This window comes from Homalodisca vitripennis, chromosome 6 (assembly GCF_021130785.1).
Source record: "Homalodisca vitripennis isolate AUS2020 chromosome 6, UT_GWSS_2.1, whole genome shotgun sequence".
NCBI lineage: Eukaryota > Metazoa > Arthropoda > Insecta > Hemiptera > Cicadellidae > Homalodisca > Homalodisca vitripennis.
The window spans coordinates 167,423,360-167,446,136 of NC_060212.1; the positions used below are offsets into that span (position 1 = coordinate 167,423,360).

A 22,777-nucleotide genomic window follows, 5' to 3' on the forward strand; every position below is an offset into this window, starting at 1 on the left:
GGTATGGGCCGTTCAAAAATTTCGTCCGTACCTCGAAGGGTACAAGTTTATTGCGATAACTGACCATCAAGCTTTAAAGTGGTTGATGAGTTTGGAGAAACCATCTGGAAGACTTGCTCGCTGGATGCTGGAACTACAGCAACATGACTTCAAAGTCCAATACCGCAAGGGAGTCCTGAACCGAGTAGCAGACGCACTCTCCCGGTATCCGATCGACACGTCAAGCTGTGATCCTGTAGTCGGTTCAACCGTTGGTTGTAGCACCGCCAACGAGAGTTCGAATAACTCTCGGAGGCAACTACCGCTCAAAACCAAGGAACCAAGGCTAGAAAAAGCTTCAGACGAACTTATGCCCGATTGGCACTCGAAAATGCTTCGAAAGGTATCTGCAAGTCCGAGTAAATATGCAGATTACACCATTCGAGGAAATAAACTATACCGAAAAATCGATAAATCATCTACCGACCCAAAAGCAAATTGGAAACTTTGCGTACCAGATTCTCTAAAATCCGATGTACTGAAAGAAAATCATGACAGCGCAACAGCTGGCCATTTAGGTGTAAACAAAACGATTCAGAAAATCAGTGCCAGATACTTTTGGCCTGGATGGAGAAACGATATTCGAAAATATGTAAAAAATTGCGACACTTGTCAGAGATACAAGGTGGAACAATGTAAACCGGTGGGTAAAATGCATTTCAGACGCCCCCAAGGACCTTGATTCACAGTAACCAGCGATCTGATGGGACCTTTACCTCGATCTCGTAAAGGAAACAGATTTATCCTGGTGTTCCAAGATACCTTTACCAAATGGGTAGAAATTGTAGCATTACCATCAGCAACTGCTAAGAAGGTGGCAGAAAAGTTCGAAGACCTTATATTGATGCGATATGGTGCTCCAGAAGTAGTACTGACAGATAACGGAACGCAATACCTCTCGAAAATCTTCCAAAAACTTACAAGTGATTGGGGAATAATTCACAAAACAACCGCACGTTATAGTCCGCAGAGTAATCCAACAGAGCGAACGAACCGCGTATTAAAAACTATGATTTCTCAGTTCGTGCGAAATGATCATCGTAGTTGGGATCAACATTTAAATGAATTTAGATTTGCGTTGAATACATGTTGTAGCGAGTCAACAAAATTTACCCCGGCCATGCTCAATTTTGGTAGAGAACTTAAAACTCCAAACTGTATCTACGGCCAAGTATTCGAGAATACCACTCAAGGTGCGGTTAAACCTAGCGAAATCGATATACATGAAACTCGAATGAACTTCATGCTAAAATTAAGGGAAAAATGTAAGCTAAACATGGAAAAAGCACACACTCGCCAAGCTCATTACTATAATCTCAGAAGAAGAGATAACAGTTTTGTAATAGGCCAACAAGTTTTGAGGGGCAGCCATACACTTTCCTCAGCGGCTGAAAATATAGCAGGAAAATTGGCACCAAAGTTTGAAGGACCATACATCCTATATAGAAAAATAGGATGGAATATATTCGAACTTCGAGATCTCCAAGGAAAAGACGTAGGCCGAGCCCATACGAAGGATCTGAAGGCGTACTCTTCCTTGGAGGCACACTAGATCCCTGTGTTTCCCCGTAGTGTGCCCATAGTTTCCTTTCTACTCATCTGTTTTATTGTATGATTTCTTGGTTGCCCGATGTGTTTATTGTTTTGGCGCCAAGAATTACTTTAGTATTCCTATGACAAATTTCCTTTCTCTTCCGTATTATTCCTTGTAAGACTGCCACTCCCCTATACCCGGCGTGTCTAATATCCTTCCCTTAGAGATTTTATATTTTCGAGTTTGATTTTTGTTTATTTTTATTAGTAAAGCGAGATCTGATTTTGTTTTCCAGTAATTATGTGTATTATGAAAGACTGTGCCCGTAATATATTTTAGTGTAAATTTTAGTTTTGTTAAATAATTTTTTGTTTATGCAGATTGCAATTTGTTTTTAGTTGTATTTTCTTACCAGAATATGTTATCATTTTATTTTATTTTGTTGATTAAAACATTAATTTCGTACGAAAAGAGTCTTTAGTTTGTTTTCATTTCATTTCAGAAACTTTCAAAACGGATACAAGATGAGATTAAACTACGGTAACCTTTTTTGTTTATCTATATACAAATACCACATTTAACTTTTTTTTCTTCTTTTTTTGTTTCCCGAAGTACAGATGGGGTGTAACATGTTATTTTTTTAGCATACAAAATTAAATTTAAATTAAAAATATTCATTAGTAAAATTGAAAAAATTAGAACAGACAATTTTTTTTAATATTATGAATAACGACTTGAGTTTTAGAATTATCATGAAAAGGAGCGAAATGATTATTTTACTGACGATGAGTCAGACGCTATCTGGCAGGTCCGTGCCCGCACGGATATCGCCGCTTCCCCTCCGATCACGGCGAGAGGAGAAGGCTTCCCCCACCCCCGCGATCGCGCGAACCTATATAATGACGGCCGATTGAAGACACGGGGAGACAGTCAGTGACCGCGACACCGCCGACGACCGCTGCTCACCACGACTACTTCGACCCCTTCCCCCGACCCCGCTCGCTGAACGACTGTACATCGCGACTCGACGCCCGCCGCCGATATCCAGTACCAGGTAAAGAACAACGACCCTGTTCCTTACTAAAGTGTTTTATCTCCGCCATCAACAATTCTTCCAAATTTTTTTTATGTGAAACAGAATTTAATATTTTATTTGTCATTTATGAAAATTAATCGATCTGAAATATATTAGTAATGTTTGATGGTTATAGATTTATTTTGATAAGATAATTGTTTGATTTTAAATATACTCTTAATAATTTATTTGATATTTAAGGGTATCATTAAATTTAAGTAGAATATATTTGACTTTCTCAATTTACTGAAACTTTAATTACTTTTTCAACTTGAATTACTAAAGTTATTCTTTTCTTCAATTTAACTTATATTTAGAATTTCAATTACTCAGATTATTTTTTTTGTCATTTCGACTAAATTTTAATTACTGTGTCAAAATTTTCCTTTCTAAATTTTTCAGATCTCGCATTTCTTTTCCTGGCGATCGATCTGACACCTCATCCCGAGTTTCCTTTACGAACTTTCCTACCAATTATCTCCTACCCGGAAAAAATTATAACAGTCGGGACTCGCCTTACCACTGCTTTCTTTCCGGCGATAGTACTGGCATCCTATACCCACGACTTCCTTTTATAAATACTTTCTTCCCACCGACCCCGTCCTCATAAACTAAATCTTATGTTCAATCGATGTAAATTTTTATATTAGGTATAAAGTTTTCTCGACCATCATTCTGTTGTCTGATTATTATCACATTTCTTGGCGAATCTCTAATCTACGCGGAAATATTTTTCTTTCTTATTGAAGTTCAATCTAATTTTCATTTTATTAATTATTTATATTTTTGTAAGTGATTATCTTTATTTTTCTCCTTTATCTATTTCGGGACTCGCAACCCTTTCTTTTTATTTTTGCGAACGTCCTGACACCCTCACCCCGATAACCTCCATCAAAATATTTATTTAACGATATTTTAGTTTATTTTTCTGGTGAACTGTGCAGATAGGGTGAGTGTTCAATTTTTCTTTGATATTCATAGAGCCCTAATATTTATAGTAGTTTCGTAGCCTTATCGCATGGTTTAAATCATTTACCTTTATCTTAGCCTGCATGTGGTAGGGTAATTCTGCATGGTGTGTTATAACTGATTACTTTGTTTTTTTTATTTTCCAAAATTTTATGCCTGAAAAGTAAACTTGATATTTTATTTTGGAGCTAGACACTTGCCTACAGAATAAATACAGCTTAGTCTATTTTTATATTATAAATTCATCTAGCTTTTGCATCCCGTAGAAATATTTTGTGTTAATGGTTAGTGCTTGCTTTATGTATATAGTAGTTGCACTGTGATATTGGTGCATGGCTAAATCTTTAATTTATAAGATTGTATATTTTGCTATTGGTGTTATTTGAATATTGCTTTTGTTTGCCATTGCTATTTATATTTTGCTTTGATTTTGTATTTTGCTTCTACTAACCATCATTATTTAACCGATTAATTATTCCAACCCCGGGCTCTTACAATAATTACTGTATACGACTCCCCGACCAAGTTATCAGTGGAGACTACTCTGCTTACTTGTAATTCCTCACTGACCGACGTATTAATAAACAATACAGTTGTTTTCGAAAATCGAACTCGCTTGAACAATAACTTTCCTAGAACAAGAAATTTGTATTTTTCTGAGCAAGATTATTTTTTTTTATTTTTTTTCTTCTTCAAAATTGTATTGGAGTTGATGTGATGAAGTAAGCCCAACGTTATTATGGAAGTATCAATTTCTTCCGCAGGGCCCTCTGATTCGACTCCTAACAATAAATAATAGTTATATGAAATTCTCGAACCCTGGAATTTTCTAACCCAGCTCGACTGGCTATCTGGCAAGTTGCGAATATTTTCGCTTGCCCCGAAAATAACATCGCAGGTTGATGATTAATTAGAGCTGTCTCGATGAATACTAACAGGTGTCTTTAAAGGGCCACCGTAACGCATGTGATCAGTGCCAATTTTACGAATGGTGGTGCATTTAGAGGGGTCACATAAGTAGTTAATAGTCTGTGTTTGTTAATGAATTAATGTTGCAGAGTTGTTATTCGATGTTATAGCTATTTAATGGATTATTATAGTATACCGGATAATGTATTTACTTGTTAATGCTTACCGATAATTTAGGTCAGTTGTGGTGTGGTTTTTACTATATCTTTTGTATTATCATGGTTATTGTTATTGTTATCGTATTGAAATAACTGCTTATCGTATTGATATTGGTTGTTAATAAACTGAATATTTTTGAACTTAGATGGCTCTTATGCATGGTTGAAAGTTGTTATACATGATTAATGTGGTTGATTATTATTTAATGTTGCACAATCTCTTCTTGTTAGCATTAATGCTTATAAGTATATTTACGTTAATGATTCTTTTGGTTTTTATTATGTATATTTTATTATTACTGATGTTCCTTATAGTGTTTTTATTATTTGTAATACTCTGTTTTTTTTTTTTTTATTTGGATGCCTCTCGTGCTCGATAGATAATTGCTTAATTAATGATACTGCCTGCTGTCATCCGTATAATATAAAGCTAATGTGTAAATTTTTCAAAATTTCAAATGCAAATTGTGATATACTTGGATGTAATGGCTTTCCGTTAAATAAATTAAACATACTCGGAAAGCTTTTCATATTTGTAATGAATAAGTAAAAATTTATTAATTCTTTAAGATTTAATTTTTAATAATGAGATTTTAATGCGTTTTATAGTAAAAAGTGTAATTAATTTAAACTATAAAATCATAATCATAATCATAATCATAATCATAATCATATACATGTAAGCTGTTGAACGTTATTGGGTTTATGTCTCACTTGAAACTTTTAAATATTTAAGTTAGTGACAGAATTTCATTTTAGGGACATTGAAAAAACCGTACAGGTGGGACTATCAATATGAAAGCTTTATAAAGCGGGAGTTGTGTGACTGTTTCATCACAGCTAGATGGACATTTTACAACCGTACAGGTGGGACTGTCAATATGAAAGCTTTATAAAGCGGGAGTTGTGTGACTGTTTCATCACAGCTAGATGGACATTTTACAACCGTACAGGTGGGACTGTCAATATGAAAGCTTTATAAAGCGGGAGTTGTGGGACTGTTTCATCAGAGCTAGGGGGTGTCATGTTACAATTTCAGTGATCACCTTTTTTTTCAAAGCAAAACAATAATTTGTATTGTTACTTATATAGAGTAATTTCAGATTCTAATGCTATTTTTCTTTATTTTTAATATTAAATTATGTGTTTGTACTCAGGTGCATTACTATTTAATATTGTACTTTAAGAAAATGTGATGTATTTAAAGCTGCCATTCTACTCATATCGAACATGATGAAAATCACAATAATCGATCTGTACGCAGCTAATATCTTGGGCAAAAGAAACCAAAACATGATTAATTAACATTGAACATTAGACATCTTTTTTCCCGGTAATGTTTAGGTTTGGTCAAACATGCATGTTAAAAATTAAGTAATTAGGGGAAATTGTAATTAAGTATAATTGCAGAGAGATACGAGCTGTGTATGGAAGTGTCGAGTGTATGTTATGTCTGGTCACGTCTTGACGTTATCACAACTAATGAGTTTACTCATTAGAATAGCGCCTGTGTTCCCCTCTCCCCTCACCCCACCAGTCATATATCAATCGCCGTTCTCAGTATCTCTAGTCTCGACATCAACGCTATTGTGCCTGCTCAGGTATTTTGTTTAAAATAGTGTTTTTCTTCTGAACTTTTAGATCAATTACCTATCTCTTTATTTTGTCACATCTGGAAAATATCAAATTAATTCATGATAAAGATTTGCTCCGAACAAAACTTTTGCTGTGAAATAAAAGAATAATTTTTAAAAACACGTTTTTTAAAGCATTAAACGTAAAAAATTAAACAATTAAATTATGAATACAACATTATTCGTCATTTTTAAATATTTCATACATTTATACAGTACTATTCTTAAGAGCCGACTGCAGTAAATTGACTATACGTTTTCCCCCACAAGAAAAATCTTAAGCCTCATACACCTTTACCGATTGTTTTTAAAATAGTAATATGGGAGTCGCCTCATTTTACGTATATAATTAATAAGATGTAATATTTCGACGGTGGAGTACAAAGGAATTTGAGAAGCTTTCTCTCTAAATAAAAATACTGAAAAAACTAAAAAAACTAAAAAAATGTTGGGATGCTTATTAATTATATCTTAAAATAAGACACCTCTTATAATTTTACGACTTTGTAAAAGTCAATGAGATTCGGAATTGTTCTAGTGAGATCACAATCAATATGGCCACTAGTATAGCTGAATCTTAATTATAATACAGTTGTGTCTTTGCTTTGTAAAACAATGTGTGGACAAATTCACCTCTTTAAGAACAAATATAAAACTCATAATATATTTATTTATATTTCGAGCTTTCAATAAAAAGATATTTTGCGGCCAACTATTCAGGTACACAAAAGATGTATCCTCTTACATTCACTCATAAGTAAAACCTTGCTGACGATTTGGCCCAGCGATCTCTGTGACATAAGAGTTAACGATTGGATGACAATTAAGCTGAGCTAGAATTTCAGGGAATCTAATCTAAATTTAAATCATGACCGCAAACACTTTAGACCCACTAGTAGTGATATATTAATACATGTGTTCGACAGTAAAATATATCTCTAAAATGGTGTACGATTCAAGTAATTGAAATGGTATAATAATTTACCATAAATATCCATAACGGTATATTACATAGAAAATATTTCGTAAATCTATGAGGTCATATTTTCTTTCAAGTAAATATATAAAAAGATCCTTTTTTACAAACGTGACTAAAGCTATTTTCGTCTGAAAAGGTTTTTGCGATGAAGAAGTTCAATATGAATAATTTACATCGTTTCGATATGAGATACACCTAGATTACAAAATATTAAATATAGTGTAATCGAGATGAATTGGCATTCTCATTGTCTGTAAGAGCACCAGAGTCCAGACGCAGCATCAAGAGGAGGGTGAAATGTAGCTAAACTCGACATTCATATTAAATCAACCCTTCTCACCATGGTTACGTTGTGTCTAAAAACTTGGTTGCTCAACCTTGGTTAGAGATCGTGTCGTAATAGCGTAGTGCGCTCGATTGTGCACTTGATGAGACAATGGGAATGCCAATTCTAAAGAGATATAGGGCCGGTTGATTCCTCAAACATGGAGACGAAATATAAAAAATATCTGAATAAGTTTACTGGAACTAAATATATTTGTATTATTATATTATTGCGCCTTGCGCGTACACATTTCAATTTGATAATTTTAAGCTGCTTCGCCTTAGCTAAGCGTAGAAACCTTAGCAATACCGTAGGGTATATGTAACTTCCTCTCTACTGTTGCGTACACGACGTTTCTTTGCTCAGTCATACAAAACTTTAATGTAAAACCAACATGAAGGGACTGACATCTTAATCCAGTGAGCGTTCCCATTTTGTTAGGTTATATTTTTGTGTCCTGAATCAGAATACATTATTACGTACTTAACTCCAGTTTCCAAGGCCTGCATTATAGTAACGTGGCTTAAAACAACTACAATATAAAATTCTAGATCGATCTCAAGTTGCTAGTTAATTGAGATCCTGTTAAATGTAATCAACTGTTATATACCTAATACATCTAACAGTAAGTAGTGTCACATGTTTACACCGCACTGGCGCAATGTCAAGCCCCTGAGGGAAAGCAATTTGAGCATTTCTTGTGAATCGTTATGTTGATAAGTAATGGCAGCTTACATGCTTCAAGAATTCATAACAGTATTAGGAAATGTTTTATTTGATACATTTGTTTTCTTTCATTGGTAGTATTATAAAATACGGGTTGCAAAGAAATCTCTACTTTCCGTAGTTTGTAACCTTTTATCAATACCTTATAAATGAGAAGTCACTGAGTGGTGTTTAAAATTTACAATATTTAGCTGCTTCAGAAGGTAACTTATGTCTGTACTAAATATACTGACAACGCAATAGTATGCTTAGTAAATGTAACTATTTTATTTTTTTAACTTGTCCATTTACAGTCTTGAAAGCATAGAATATGTTTCAAAGTAACAATTTATTTAAATATTTTCTGTAATAGTTCTCGAGCACAGAGTTTATCCATAGACGAATACTGGAATGTTTAATGAAAACATACGTTTAACTGTACATTTCTGTATTGCATATATTAAATATGCAATGCTTGATGCCTGAAGTAGGTTTCTCGGGGGCAAGTATATATATATATATATATATATATATATATATATATATGCAATGCATTAGATGTTTCTGATTCTTCATTAGCCCAATCATAAATAAAAGTTATATAGTAACTTTGTCTCTGCTAGCTGCATTTTACTACTGATGTACTTAATATTAAAAAAAAAATATTAACAAAATGTTTCAGCTTTTTTGATAAATTTCAGCTGCTACACCAAAGAAGGTTTAAAATTGGCATCAGTAGTTAATCTCAGTTAAAATTGTATGTAAATCATAAGTATTATCATTATTTTCCCAATTATAAAGTGATCCGGGAAAATGTTCCAGTCTTTCTCGAATCCGCAATCCTACAAAACGAAGGGCGTAACTTCTTAGTATGAGCAATTATGGTGTAGAATGATGGAACCGCATTATTTCTTCAAACAGGATTAGACTTATCAGGTACGTATTATTTCAGAATCTAAAGTTAAGAGAATTAAAATTTAAATACATTTTCGACTGATTGTATTTAGTGTTTTGTTGTATGCAAAAGTATACATATATGTCTCGAAAACTTAATTTGGTCCTAAAGTGTCAACTTCTATGTGTTTAAATTCACTTTCAGTATACGATTTCTCAAGTGGCAAAATTATAGTTTTCCCTTTTTGACTCGATGAATAAATACATAATGTACCTACGATTGAAAAGTTACTGCGGTGAAAATGGGACAGTTCCCGCCGTTTAAATTAACTTCCGTTTTTATACGGTCTCACAATTGAAAAATAATGTTATGTTGCCCCAATCAAGATATATATTGTATAAGCGTTCAATTAGTATTTCCAATCCATTAGTTGGTCTATTCATCACTGATACACTCTAAAGAAGAAATTAGATAGTAATTATTTCTTTTGAAAGTACATTGCACTACTAATTAGGCACTGTATTACAATTCTTTACAAACTTTCAATGTAAAGAAATGTTTTTGTCCCTTTAATAAACTTCAGCTGAAAGTGTCAACAGCTGTTAAGTGTCAGTTTACTTTGGATTACGTGTCATAAATATTTTAATTTTCCTCCTTATTCTTAAATATTCTGGGAAGTTTTTCTAACTTTCCTAGGATCTGAATGAATATAAAAACAATAATTAGCCAAACTGGTCTAGCCGTTCCCGAGATTAGAGCTTAGCAATAAATTTAGTGATTTATTTTTATGTAGTAGATAAGCAACTTAAAATATATGTAGGTACAGAAGTATGCCAATATCAAGTGTGCCATGACGATAAGAAAATAAATAAACACTTTTTTGTAAAACACAACTACGCCTTCAAATTTGAACTAAACACGTTTCAGAAGTATAACTTCCTAACCTATATTCAAATAAAAAATATATTCTTATAGTGGAATCCTTTAAAACTTACTGGAAAGGAAGTCAATAAAATACACGTTGAGAAGGAGAGAGATTAAGTTGTGTTGTCACAGGCCTGATTTATGGAAGAAAGTTATTTCCTCTGCCCCCGTTGTTTATTGGTTTAACGGAAACTCACGTAACTACGTAGAAGTTTTACTACCAAAAATTTTAAGTCATTATAAAAACTGAAAAGACCGTTTTTAAAGCAGTGAAAGCTATTTACGAAATAAACAGCTTATTTTTCTCGAGACAATACCCTGTATTATAAAGTGGATGCCCAATAATTGAAACGATAGTAATCATAACTGAATTTAAATATTCCCTGCTTATTATATGGAGTATTAAAATGTACTGACGTGCATATTACACGTAATTAATATTTTGTTGAAATTATATTTTCGTTTCGAAGACTGAAATCTGTCAAGTGGAAAGGTAATAAATATATAGCTTTGTTTGACAAGCTGCATGCAGTTTTCTCGTGTGTGCATGGTGTGAACTTTGACTTTATATGCGCAGGAGATTTGAATATCGATCTGTTAGCCGATAATAATGATACCTTAGAGCTGTATAACTTAACTAAAACTTTTGGTTTACACATAACGATTAAGGATGTTACCAGGCCAAATCTATCTTCAAATGCGGCAAGTAGGGGCTCCTGTTTGGACAATATTGTTACATCCTTACATCCTGATAGATGGAATGCTTCCGTTTTGCACACAGGTGTGTCTGATCACAACGCCATCATTTTCAGTACACCAATGAACGTGACTTCAGACAATCTTAAGTTAAAGAAACTTGTTAGGCCTATCAATCCTCAGAACTCTAAGCTATTTCTAACTTACCTTAATAGTATAAATTGGTTAGCTATATATAATAGTAAGGATGACTTAAACAATAAGCTCAATAAGTTCTTTGATTTGTTGTTATGGGCGGTAAACAGCGTAATGCCTATGAAAACTGTTGGGATAACCAACAGAAATAGTAAATCTAACAACAAATGGTACAATGAGGACTTAAGAATATTAAAGGTCCAACTTGACAATGCTTACTATTTATTCTGCAACACTAACTGTAACAGGTCTAAAGAAAATTATATTGCTCTTAAGAGAACGTACAAGGCAGAAATTAAAAAAGCCAAACTTAATCATATTAACAACATAATTGACAGTTCAAACAATAAATCAAAAGCTGCATGGTCTGTCATAAATCAGCTTAGAAATGTTAACAGTAAGCCTCCCAATATTAACGCTAATTTAACGCCTGATGCTTTTAACAATTTTTTTCTTACCAGTGTAGAACAAATTTGTAATAGCATACCAACTGATGTAAATAAGCCTAATCATAGTGTTTTTCTTGACAATAGTGAGAACTGTGCAACAGGAAACAATTCAGTAGGGTTATTCACTCTTAGAAGTTTTACAGTAGAAGAAGTCTACCTAGCCATAAACCAACTGAATAATAGCACTTGTCTTGATATATATGGCACCAATGCAGCAATACTGAAGTTATCAGCTAGGTCTATTTGTGAAGTACTAACATATCTTTTCAACTTGTGTATTAAGCAGGGTATTTATCCTGACAAACTAAAAGTAAGTAAGGTCATTCCAATACACAAAAGAGGGCCTAGGGATGATTGTGCCAACTATAGGCCAATATCCATTGTTCCGACGCTGTCAAAGGTCTTGGAACGTCTCATTCATGAACAACTTTCCTCCTTCTTGGAATCAAATAAGTTATTGTCCAAGAATCAGTACGGCTTTAGACCTAACCATAGCACTGTTGAAGCTACTCAGGATTTGATCTTGAATTGTTTTGAAGGACTGGAGAACAACCTGAACGTTCTTTTCAGATCATTTCATATGTCCAAGGCCTTAGACACAGTGTCGCATCATATTTTACTGGATAAGATGTATTTTTATTCTATTGACAACAGTGTAGTGCAGTTCTTAAGATCTTATTTGAACAATCGATGGCAATCCGTATTCCTAAATGGCTCTTACTCAAAACAGTTAAGTGTAAAACAAGGTGTCCCACAAGGGTCCATTTTGGGACCCTTGCTTTTCATACTCTATGTTAATGACCTGCCGTACAACCTAAATGCTCATTCAGTAAAATCATTTCTATTTGCTGACGATTTGGCAGTGTGTGTCCAGGGTAACAGTGCAGAAAATGTGGGTTACATAATCGACGCCAAAACTAAAACCATTCATGACTGGTGTAATGCAAATAAGTTAAGCCTTAATGACGGGAAAACTCAGGACCTTGCTTTCAGCCTTAGCAATCGGGGGAAGTAACCCACTCAAATTTCTTGGGGTTCACAGTCCAGAGCAATCTTTAATGGCATCAGCAAATTGACAGTCTTGCGAACAAAATTTCAAAAGGCATTTTCATAATCAGAGCACTTAAAGGCAGTGTCTCTGTTGGTGTTCTGCTCTGTGTTTACTATGGCCACATACATAGCTGTAACGACCCGAACCCAATATTAACAATAATTCAAGAAATTACGCTTTATTTGGTTGTATAAAAATTTCATTCATTTAGTAAAATTTAACTAAAGACATAATAATTGCAAAGTGTACAGCACTGTTGAGGAGGTCAGCAGTAAGACTGCTGACAATGCAGAGTCAGCACCTGCGTGTGCTGGGAAGCTAGTCTAGTTCAGGCCTCAGACTCGTAGACATGTAACTCTCTGTTGCCCTATTATAAAACTTTTCTAAATTCTTTCAATAATGTAATTCAATACTTTATATCATTCAGAAGTGCTCTCCCCTTTTTAACCAATGTAAATTGTGTAATTCTTATAAATTAATCATCAATAAACAGAGTTTTTTAAAATTCAAACGTTGTTGCACAAACTTTATTTTTTTTTCCGGAATCATCCGGTGGTGGCAGCGGATACCAATTAATCCCCAAATCGGTCGCGTTACATAGCTACCTCTCTTATGGAACTTCAATCTGGGCAAACCATGGATATGTACAGAAGCTTTTTGTGCTGCAAAAAAAAGCAATCCGTCTGATTTGTGATGCACACTGGCAGGCCCACTGTAAAGAGCTCTTCATTAGGTTAGGTGTCCTTTCATTGCCTTCTATGTATATATTTAGCACACTCTTGTTTGTTAAGAGGAACTTGGCACTTTTGCCTGCAATGTCTGAGGTCCATAACTATGCAACTAGAGACAAAAATAAACTTATAAGTGAACGATGCAGATATTCTGCAACTCAGAAGAGTTTTCTATACCAAGGCATAAAAATTTTTAATGTTTTGCCGGAAGGGTGTCAATGATAATGATATATATGGGTGTCAATTAAGTCTGGAACCTCTTTTTTTTCAATTTTTAAATTGACACCCTGTATATATATCCGTTTGTCATTGCAACATAATTTATTATGCCGTAAACGTAAACTGTCCACACAGAAGGTCACTTATTCAGATAGTGATTAGTGCTGGAAATCTAACCATTTGTCATGCGAAAATAGGCTATGTATTGAGCCGTAAACGTAAACTGTCCACACAGAAGGTCACTTATTCAGATAGTCATTAGTGCTGGAAATCTAACCATTTGTCATGCGAAAATAGGCTATGTATTGAGCCGTAAACGATGGGAGGGGAACATTTTGAACACTTACTTTGATCACAGGTACTTAAACATTGGTGTTTACTTGTAATACTTAATAATTTACATTGTTCAATTGTTTTAAAATTCAAATAGCTATAACTACTGAATGAATCCACCTTTTGAACTCCGGTTTGCGGCATTGTACTCTGCTAAGTAAGAACTTTAATTTGATACCAAACTTGACCTATGCTGCTGTTTAAGAATTTTCTCTGACTCCTTGTGGACCGTCCCCCAAAGGGATTATCTGGTCGGTAATTGGGCAGATGTGTGCGTTACTATCACCAGTAAGCACGTGTGAACTTTGGTATTTTTTATATTGTGGTTTAAAAATTAAAAAAGAGGTTCCAGACTTAATTGACACCCTGTATATATATATATCCGTTTGTCATTGCAACATAATTTATTATGCCGTAAACGTAAACTGTCCACACAGAAGGTCACTTATTCAGATAGTGATTAGTGCTGGAAATCTAACCATTTGTCATGCGAAAATAGGCTATGTATTGAGCCGTAAACGTAAACTGCCCACACAGAAGGTCACTTATTCAGATAGTCATTAGTGCTGGAAATCTAACCATTTGTCATGCGAAAATAGGCTATGTATTGAGCCGTAAACGTAAACTGCCCACACAGAAGGTCACTTATTCAGATAGAGATTAGTGCTGGAAATCTAACCATTTGTCATGCGAAAATAGGCTATGTATTGAGCCGTAAACTTAAACTGTCCATACTTATTATTTCGAATATAGTAGCCACACTGAAATCTATCTATCTTCACAGAAATAATATATCATTCTGTATTGTGCTGACAGAATAACTGTTGTTACGTTCACATTGGAATTATTATGACTCAATAAAAAAATGTGTGTGTGTGTGTGTGCGTGTGTGTGTGTGTGTGTGTGTGTGTGTGTGTGTGTGTGTGTGTGTGTGTGTGTGTGTGTGTGTGTGTGTGTGTGTGTGTGTGTGTGTGTAAATATTATTTTTAAATAGTTTGGTTAGTTTTTCTATCTATTGCGTATTTTTGTTACCACATAGTCGATCTTATATAATGCATTGTTAATGCGGCTAATCTGTAAAGTACGATATTCTCAGGAGAGTTAGGTAGGCGGCATGAATTATTTATGCCGTGAGAAGTTTGTCAGATCCGACGTGATTGCTTGGCTGAGAAAACATTTAAGTGAAAAGTTTGCTTCTTCGGCTCACGATAAGACAAACATTGCACAAAACCAAGTATCACCACACTTCACTGTTTATAGACCACAAATAATTTGTGACTATGACTTCTCTCCTTTGTTTTGTAAACTAGACTCACTCATAAATTGGAGTTCTGAAGTCTAATCCGTTTATTATAGAGAGTGCACTGTTTAATATACGGTATATTTACAATTTCTTGTGACTATGACTTCTCTCCTTTGTTTTGTAAACTAGACTCACTCATAAATTGGAGTTCTGAAGTCTAATCCGTTTATTATAGAGAGTGCACTGATTAATATACGGTATATTTACAATTTCTTGTGACTATGACTTCTCTCCTTTGTTTTGTAAACTAGACTCACTCATAAATTGGAGTTCTGAAGTCTAATCCGTTTATTATAGAGAGTGCACTGATTAATATACGGTATATTTACAATTTCTTGTGACTATGACTTCTCTCCTTTGTTTTGTAAACTAGACTCACTCATAAATTGGAGTTCTGAAGTCTAATCCGTTTATTATAGAGAGTGCACTGATTAATATACGGTATATTTACAATTTCTTGTGACTATGACTTCTCTCCTTTGTTTTGTAAACTAGACTCACTCGTAAATTGGAGTTCTGAAGTCTAATCCGTTTATTATAGAGAGTGCCCTGATTAATATACGGTATATTTACAATTTCTTGTTATTATGGTTGGTAATATTTTTTAAATGAGGGTTTTAAATGTTAAATGATATTTTTATTAATAACTAGCAGTTACATTCAGCTTCGAACGTAATTCTCCAAATTCTTAGTGAAATAATTTCGAATTTAGTATGACGGAGCCATATAATAGTTATATATCAAACATAAATAGCTATATATCTGGACTTATTATTTCATTGTCTATGATTAATAGTTCAAAAAATAAATAATACTCTTACTGATTCTTATTTTAGTTTTTCCATGTCTATAAATGTGGGGCTCAAATCTATTACGTTTCAATCAACACGTTCAGTGTTTCGTACTTGCGTAAAAGGATCCTGTAGTCTAAAAGTATTTATTCCGGCCATTTAAATTTATTTTCTGTCTAATTTATTTACGGCTCCATGTTTTATTATGCACTGTTGTCCCGACCAAGAGAATAAATACATACGGACCGGATTCTCGGAAACCAACAAAGATTAAAAAGTATCTACGTCCATTCTACGATATTACGGTGATATGATTGATTTTGATATTTTACCACGATCAAGAAAATGTACGCATACGTAGGCTTAAATAAGACTACATGGTTAAATGTTCATATACTTCCGTCACCGCTTAGAGTGATTATGATTGAAGCCAAGTTCATTCAACATTTAAATAAGACTACATGGGTAAATGTTCATATAGTTCCGTCACCGCTTAGAGTGATTATGATTGAAACCAAGTTCATTCAACATTTAAATAAGACTACATGGGTAAATGTTCATATAGTTCCGTCACCGCTTAGAGTGATTATGATTGAAACCAAGTTCATTCAACATTTAAATAAGACTACATGGTTAAATGTTCATATACTTCCGTCACCGCTTAGAGTGATTATGATTGAAACCAAGTTCATTCAACATTTAAATAAGACTACATGGGTAAATGTTCATATAGTTCCGTCACCGCTTAGAGTGATTATGATTGAAGCCAAGTTCATTCAACATTTAAATAAGACTACATGGGTAAATGTTCATATACTTCCGTCACCGCTTAGAGTGATTATGATTGAAACCAAGTTCATTCAACATTTAAATAAGACTACATGGGTAAATGTTCATATAGTTCCGTCACCGCTTAGAGTGATTATGATTGAAGCCAAGTTCATTCAACATTTAAATAAGACTACATGGGTAAATGTTCATATAGTTCCGTCACCGCTTAGAGTGATTATGATTGAAACCAAGTTCATTCAACATTTAAATAAGACTACATGGGTAAATGTTCATATACTTCCGTCACCGCTTAGAGTGATTATGATTGAAACCAAGTTCATTCAACATTTAAAAATAATCGTTTAAATAAGTTCTCATGATAGAAGTCTTGCTTTTTGGACTGTAGTTTGGGAAATAACCGCTCGTCTCATATTTGCAAATTCCTGTTTTCCTTAATCCACAATAAAAATAAATGTTATTTACAATCTCAAGAGAGCCAGCCAGTACCTTATGTGCGAACATTCACAGCTGTCTTTATAAGGTTAGTGTTCATAACAGCATTTCAATTATATTTCCAGTGCATATTTAATTTATATTTAGGTAGTATCTTTTCCTTTGATTACATAACTGATCAAGCACTGTATATTTATCTATTATACTATTATAAAAATGTAATATTTGCTATATAGGTGGTCGTGTGTGTGTGTGTGTGTGTGTGTGTGTGTGTTTTACTTGACCACCAAAAAACTACTGGACTGAAGTCCAGTACTAACATTTTCCATATACATTCGTATGGTCCCTGGTTAACATATAGGTCTTTATATATTTCAGAAATCCCTCAGGACTGCGCCTCACTGAACTCTACAGTGGGAAGAACCCCATATAAAGTATTATTACCGCAAAAACATTTTATTAATTATTGAACAAGTCTCTTACATGTAATCAACTGTTTTGCATACAAATAAGTTTTCTGATAGTTCAGCCATATAATTAATTAATTTAACCATTATTTTCAATTTGTTTACAATTATAGTCTTGAAACCAAAGAGTAAGCTTAATAGTAAAAAAGTCTTATATCATTTTTTATAGAGTCGCTGTTGAGCACATAGTTTATCCAGAGAAGATAATTAGAAGTGTTTTTACAAATATAATTTTAACTGTACGTTTTAGGAAATATTAAGTATGCAGTGCTTGGTCAGTAACATGATACAGTTATCAAATACAACGTTTACTATACATTTAAAGATTGTTACAAAACCCATCTAAGTTGTCTTTTGACAGATGTAGACTTCCCTGTCCTGTGTATGCATATATACTTTTTTTATCGTGGCAACAAGACAAACTCAACATTGTCGCAGGAAATATAATTACCTCGAACCAACAGTGTTAATTCATGTGCAAAGCCTAAAATAAGAGCCATTAGCAATTTCGCTTAACATCTGAAACTACCCGTATGAACCATGAACACTAATATCTTACTAAAATTTGCCTAAAACATACTTCCGTTTCTAAACTAGATACAGCCCATCAGTGCGTTAGCTAAAAAGACTTGATCTTTAGGATTCATTCACACTGGCTTATATTAGTTCTGTAGTTGATGAAATCGCTGGAGCGATGGAAACGCATTCAAGTTATTTTACGGATACTTATAAAAACTGAATCACTCTCCGGCTAGAGGGTCTCAAAACTCTGTTCTTTAAATTTAAGTAGTTCAAGATATTGTAAAATCTTTCAGTGACCATCTTTTATCTCTGGATTGGTTAGAATATCATTTAAAAAGAACATGCCCATATTGTCCTTGTTTTCCAACACGAAATTTTGTGCGAAACTGCAGATAACTGTTAGTAGTTATAAATGTTTTGAAAGACACAATGATTTTGTTTAAATTAACCAATAGTGTATTTACAATATAGGTGATGCTAATTTTTATCAAAAATATGTTGTAATGTAAATTATTATTTTATTTTATTTACCATGCACTCCCTTCTGTGCCGTTTTTACGATACCTTTTAGAATTTGGTAGAACTGTGGTAGAAGATCCGGTGATTTTAACGCATTTTTAACACGAACTAAAGATGCAAAATTAAACGTTTTTCTCAGGCAAATAATCATTGCGAATATAACGAACTTTTCACGACATCAATAATGCATACCATCTACTCTCCTGAGAATCTCTCGCATTAAATATGCATTATGTACCTTTTATTATGTGTACAAATTTTAAAGAAATATAACGAAATAACTCCTTTAAGCATATTGTTATATTAGTTTGTTATTATTCAAAATTATTATTATGTGAAAAGTAGCACTAGTTATTTTGTCAGCTCTAGTGAGATAACCTAATATTTTATTTTGTATTTTTAAGTCATAATCAAATATCCCTCAAAATAAAATATTTCAGTAAGAAAAAAGACATATTTTATATGAGGCAGTCATCTTTAACATTACATTGAATTGTATATGTGCTAAAAATTATTAATTTTCAGCTGCAATGAAAACCCGTCAATGACATGCTTAATGAAGTATTTCAAATTGTATAATTTACTATGACAAAACATTACAAAATGGTAGAATAGAATAAAACCATATTTTGTTCCAAAAACTCAAGGGTTTTATACTCTTTGGTTTCAGTCTCTGTAATTTTAATTAAAACCTACATACAAATGTTATATACTCGTAAATGTTGAGTCCTACAACTTTTACAGTTAATTTTAATACTCTATATTTGACGTGACGAATACAAAATTCTTTAAAAATGAATAATAATTATTATTATCAAAAAATTGTAGTTAATCGGATATTCTTTAAAAATGTGTAACAATCCATTAAATTTAATATGATATTTAACTACAATGTGTTATATATTATGTTAATGAATGCGTCCACTTAAAATAATAGTCCATAGCAATTTATCTTAACATTTTAAACTGTTAAGGATGAACACTGACATAATATGTACCTAAATTATGCCTAATTCCGTTTCAAAACTACATAGAGCTCTAAGGTTTTTTGCAAGATACCAACTTTTTTGAAATTTTTATGTAAACTGCAACGGTACTTGTTTTAACGAAATCTGTCAACGCGTAAGCGAGTACGACAACTACGAAAATACACTTGCACAAGCAGGAGCGCTAAACACGTTAAGAATGCTTAAGATGCTAAAAAGCTCTCCAGACAACTTTTTAACGCCTTGGACGGTTGTTCGCTTTTCATGGAATCGGGCAATCTGTTGAAACGGACACCTGACTGCGAGGGTAGGTGTTCATAAACCACCGTTCTGTGTCGTCCATTGCGGTATTAGTCTCTGCCTCTCGTTTCATATTCATGTACGTTTCGGCCTCTAGTCAGGGCACATTTTGACTTACAGAATAAAATTGCCTCCAAGATATAGAGATATGACAGAGTCAACAGCTACAATGTTTTACAGCTGGTCGGCACGACTCTCTGAAGTACGTGTTGGCGATTGTTCTTATCGCTTTCTTTTGAAGCCAGAAAACTCTCAAAATTTGATTGTTTGAACAAGTTCTCCACAAAATCACTGTAGGAAAATGTTTGTAGATCAGGCCGTAATACGCCACCACCAGTACCTGACTTTGGAGGAGTAAACTTCTTCTAATGTGGAGTCTCCCAGCATGATGGAAGGCCCACACTCCAAAGTCCATTGGTCGCAGGATTAAATTCATAAAATTGGATTTTGCTGAATTTGAGGTTGTGAAAGTGTTAGACACAGTTGTTAAGGTTAACAAAAGCAAATCTTTTTGATCCAAAACTTATTTTTATTTTTCGTTAAACAGAGAGTCGTATCATTAGCATACTGTACGAGATTCCCGTACAGAAGTGATGACTCGATTTCACTGACGTAGATCAGAAAAAGGATTGGACTGAAGATGGAGCCTTGGGGAACTCAATAGCTCAAATCCATTGGACTTGAAAGGTGATTTGCAATTTGGACAGTCCAAATTATAGTATAAATGATTTAATCCACTGCAGGGGCACACCTGGAATGCCATGGGACTCCAGTTAGACAAGAAGTGCATTATAGTCAACACAGTTGAATGCTTTGGCTAAGTCGAGAAACACACTTATGGTGGGATTTCGACACTCTAACCCCTTCACAACCATTTCGACCAGACACACCACTGCGTCTACCGTCGATCTTCCCGTTCTGAAGCCAAATTGGTCTTCTGGGAGTGTTTGCTAAGAAAACAAAGCATTCTTGTCACAAATAGCTTTTCGTAAACCTTGTTCACAGTTGGCAAAATAAAGACAGGCCGATAATTGTTAAGGGAGCATGGGTTTTAATGGTAATGTACTTTAGCAGTTTTCAGGAGAGAAGGGAAAACTCCTGTTTAAAAAGACAAGTTTACTAATTGAGACAAAGGGCTCACAATATGCTTGGCACATTTTTCAAAATCCACATGGGCAATAAATTTAAATCGGTTGTTTTTTGACTGGGAGCTGCTGTATAATTTTTTCTAACTCTTTCTCAACTCCAGGTACCATTACCATTGATTCTACTGGACTACGTCTTCGGGTGTGAGTAACCTGAGGATCTGACGGCCGAGGACCTCGCCCACAAGCGACAGAGGCAAAAAACCTCATGGGCGATCCCAGCTTCATCCTGCACTTACGTATATCGTATTTTAATTTTTATCTGCTTATGAGCTTTGTTTTCATTGTTAATAATCTCCCAAACGGTTTTAGAAAAATTGTTGGAAGAAAGAATTTTTTTGAAACAGCATATGATTTCGCGGCTTAGATCACTTTTCTGTAAAATATTTTTGTAGTTTTGGAAATCAATTTTGAAATCTTCAGTTGAATCGTATCTATAAATTTTGGAAAGGAATTTTAGTTTATCTATTTTTTTTTTAAAACAATATTACTTTCGTGATCCAAATGTTTCTTGTCTATTTTGTCATATGTCAATTGTTGTTGTAGGACAGCATAAATTGATATGAAAATTTAGGCAATTATTGAATGCCTGGAACTGCTGTACTACTGTTTGGATTGAATTTAGAAAATGCCATTGTTCATTAAAAAGAGAGGCATTTAGGAGATCAATTTTGCTAGGCCTTATGTCTCTTATTGTTGTATTAATTTTGGGCTCCCTCTCGATTTGTTGTCCTGTAATTATAGCCTCCTGGCCATAATGATCCGCGATTGCTGTGTTGATCACGGACACTTCGACATTTGGGAGATTTGAAATGGCATTGTCGATGGCAGATTGTGTTGCTGGCGTCACTCTCGTTGGAGTTTTGACCAGCAACTCCTAGCTAAAGCATTGCAGCATATTGACAATGAGTCACAAGCCAGAGTCTTGTGTCACACTTCCATGAGAGAGTTTATACTTATAAAGGAACTGAATTAGTACACTCCTTGACGTTATAAGCCAACAAGGGTTACAAAGCATTATAACCTGAACTGTATGTGAATTTATACAAGTATGCTGACGAATGAATAGGTAGTGACAAACTTCCATGAAGACTTGTTACTTACAGAGGAACGAAATTATTACACACATTGACGTTATACGCAAGCTGTATGTTAATTTGTCCATATGTTACACAAATCTGTAGCTCCTACAGCCTAGCCTTATTTTTTTATATTACCAATCTTATTTTGAAGTTCTGACGTTATTGGAATTATTTTGTAAGAGCTTTTAATTACACACTGTACTAGTTGTAAGATGATCATAAGTGATAAATTCCAACCTTCCAATTCTAGTTTGGTTAATAGGTGTTTTCTCAATTTCTTAGCGCATCGGTATCCTGGAGTGTATGACACTGCTAGGACAGGCGTTTAGACAAGCATTTAATAATAGTCAAAACTTAAGTGTTTTAAAAAGTTTTAAAACGTACATTTACTATGGCTTATGCCTGGAAATGTATATTAACATTTAGCCTGTAAGTATTATGACAAGAGTTAAAATATATTATTAACTAGTATTTAAGTAAAATAAAAGTGTTAACAGGCAGTTTCAGAAACAATCAAAGGTAATAAACAATTATTAAAATAATAAAAAACTCTTTTTA

At 33.9% G+C, this 22,777-nt stretch overlaps 1 long non-coding RNA gene across 1 annotated transcript; it reads left to right on the forward strand.

Annotated features, from left to right (window-relative positions):
* Window positions 1–6,260: 6,260 nt before the first annotated feature.
* On the forward strand, window positions 6,261–21,612 carry LOC124365116. Its single transcript, XR_006922703.1, has 3 exons — window positions 6,261–6,345; window positions 9,210–9,323; window positions 21,242–21,612. It is a non-coding gene; the product is annotated as an uncharacterized LOC124365116 (long non-coding RNA).
* Window positions 21,613–22,777: the final 1,165 nt, after the last annotated feature.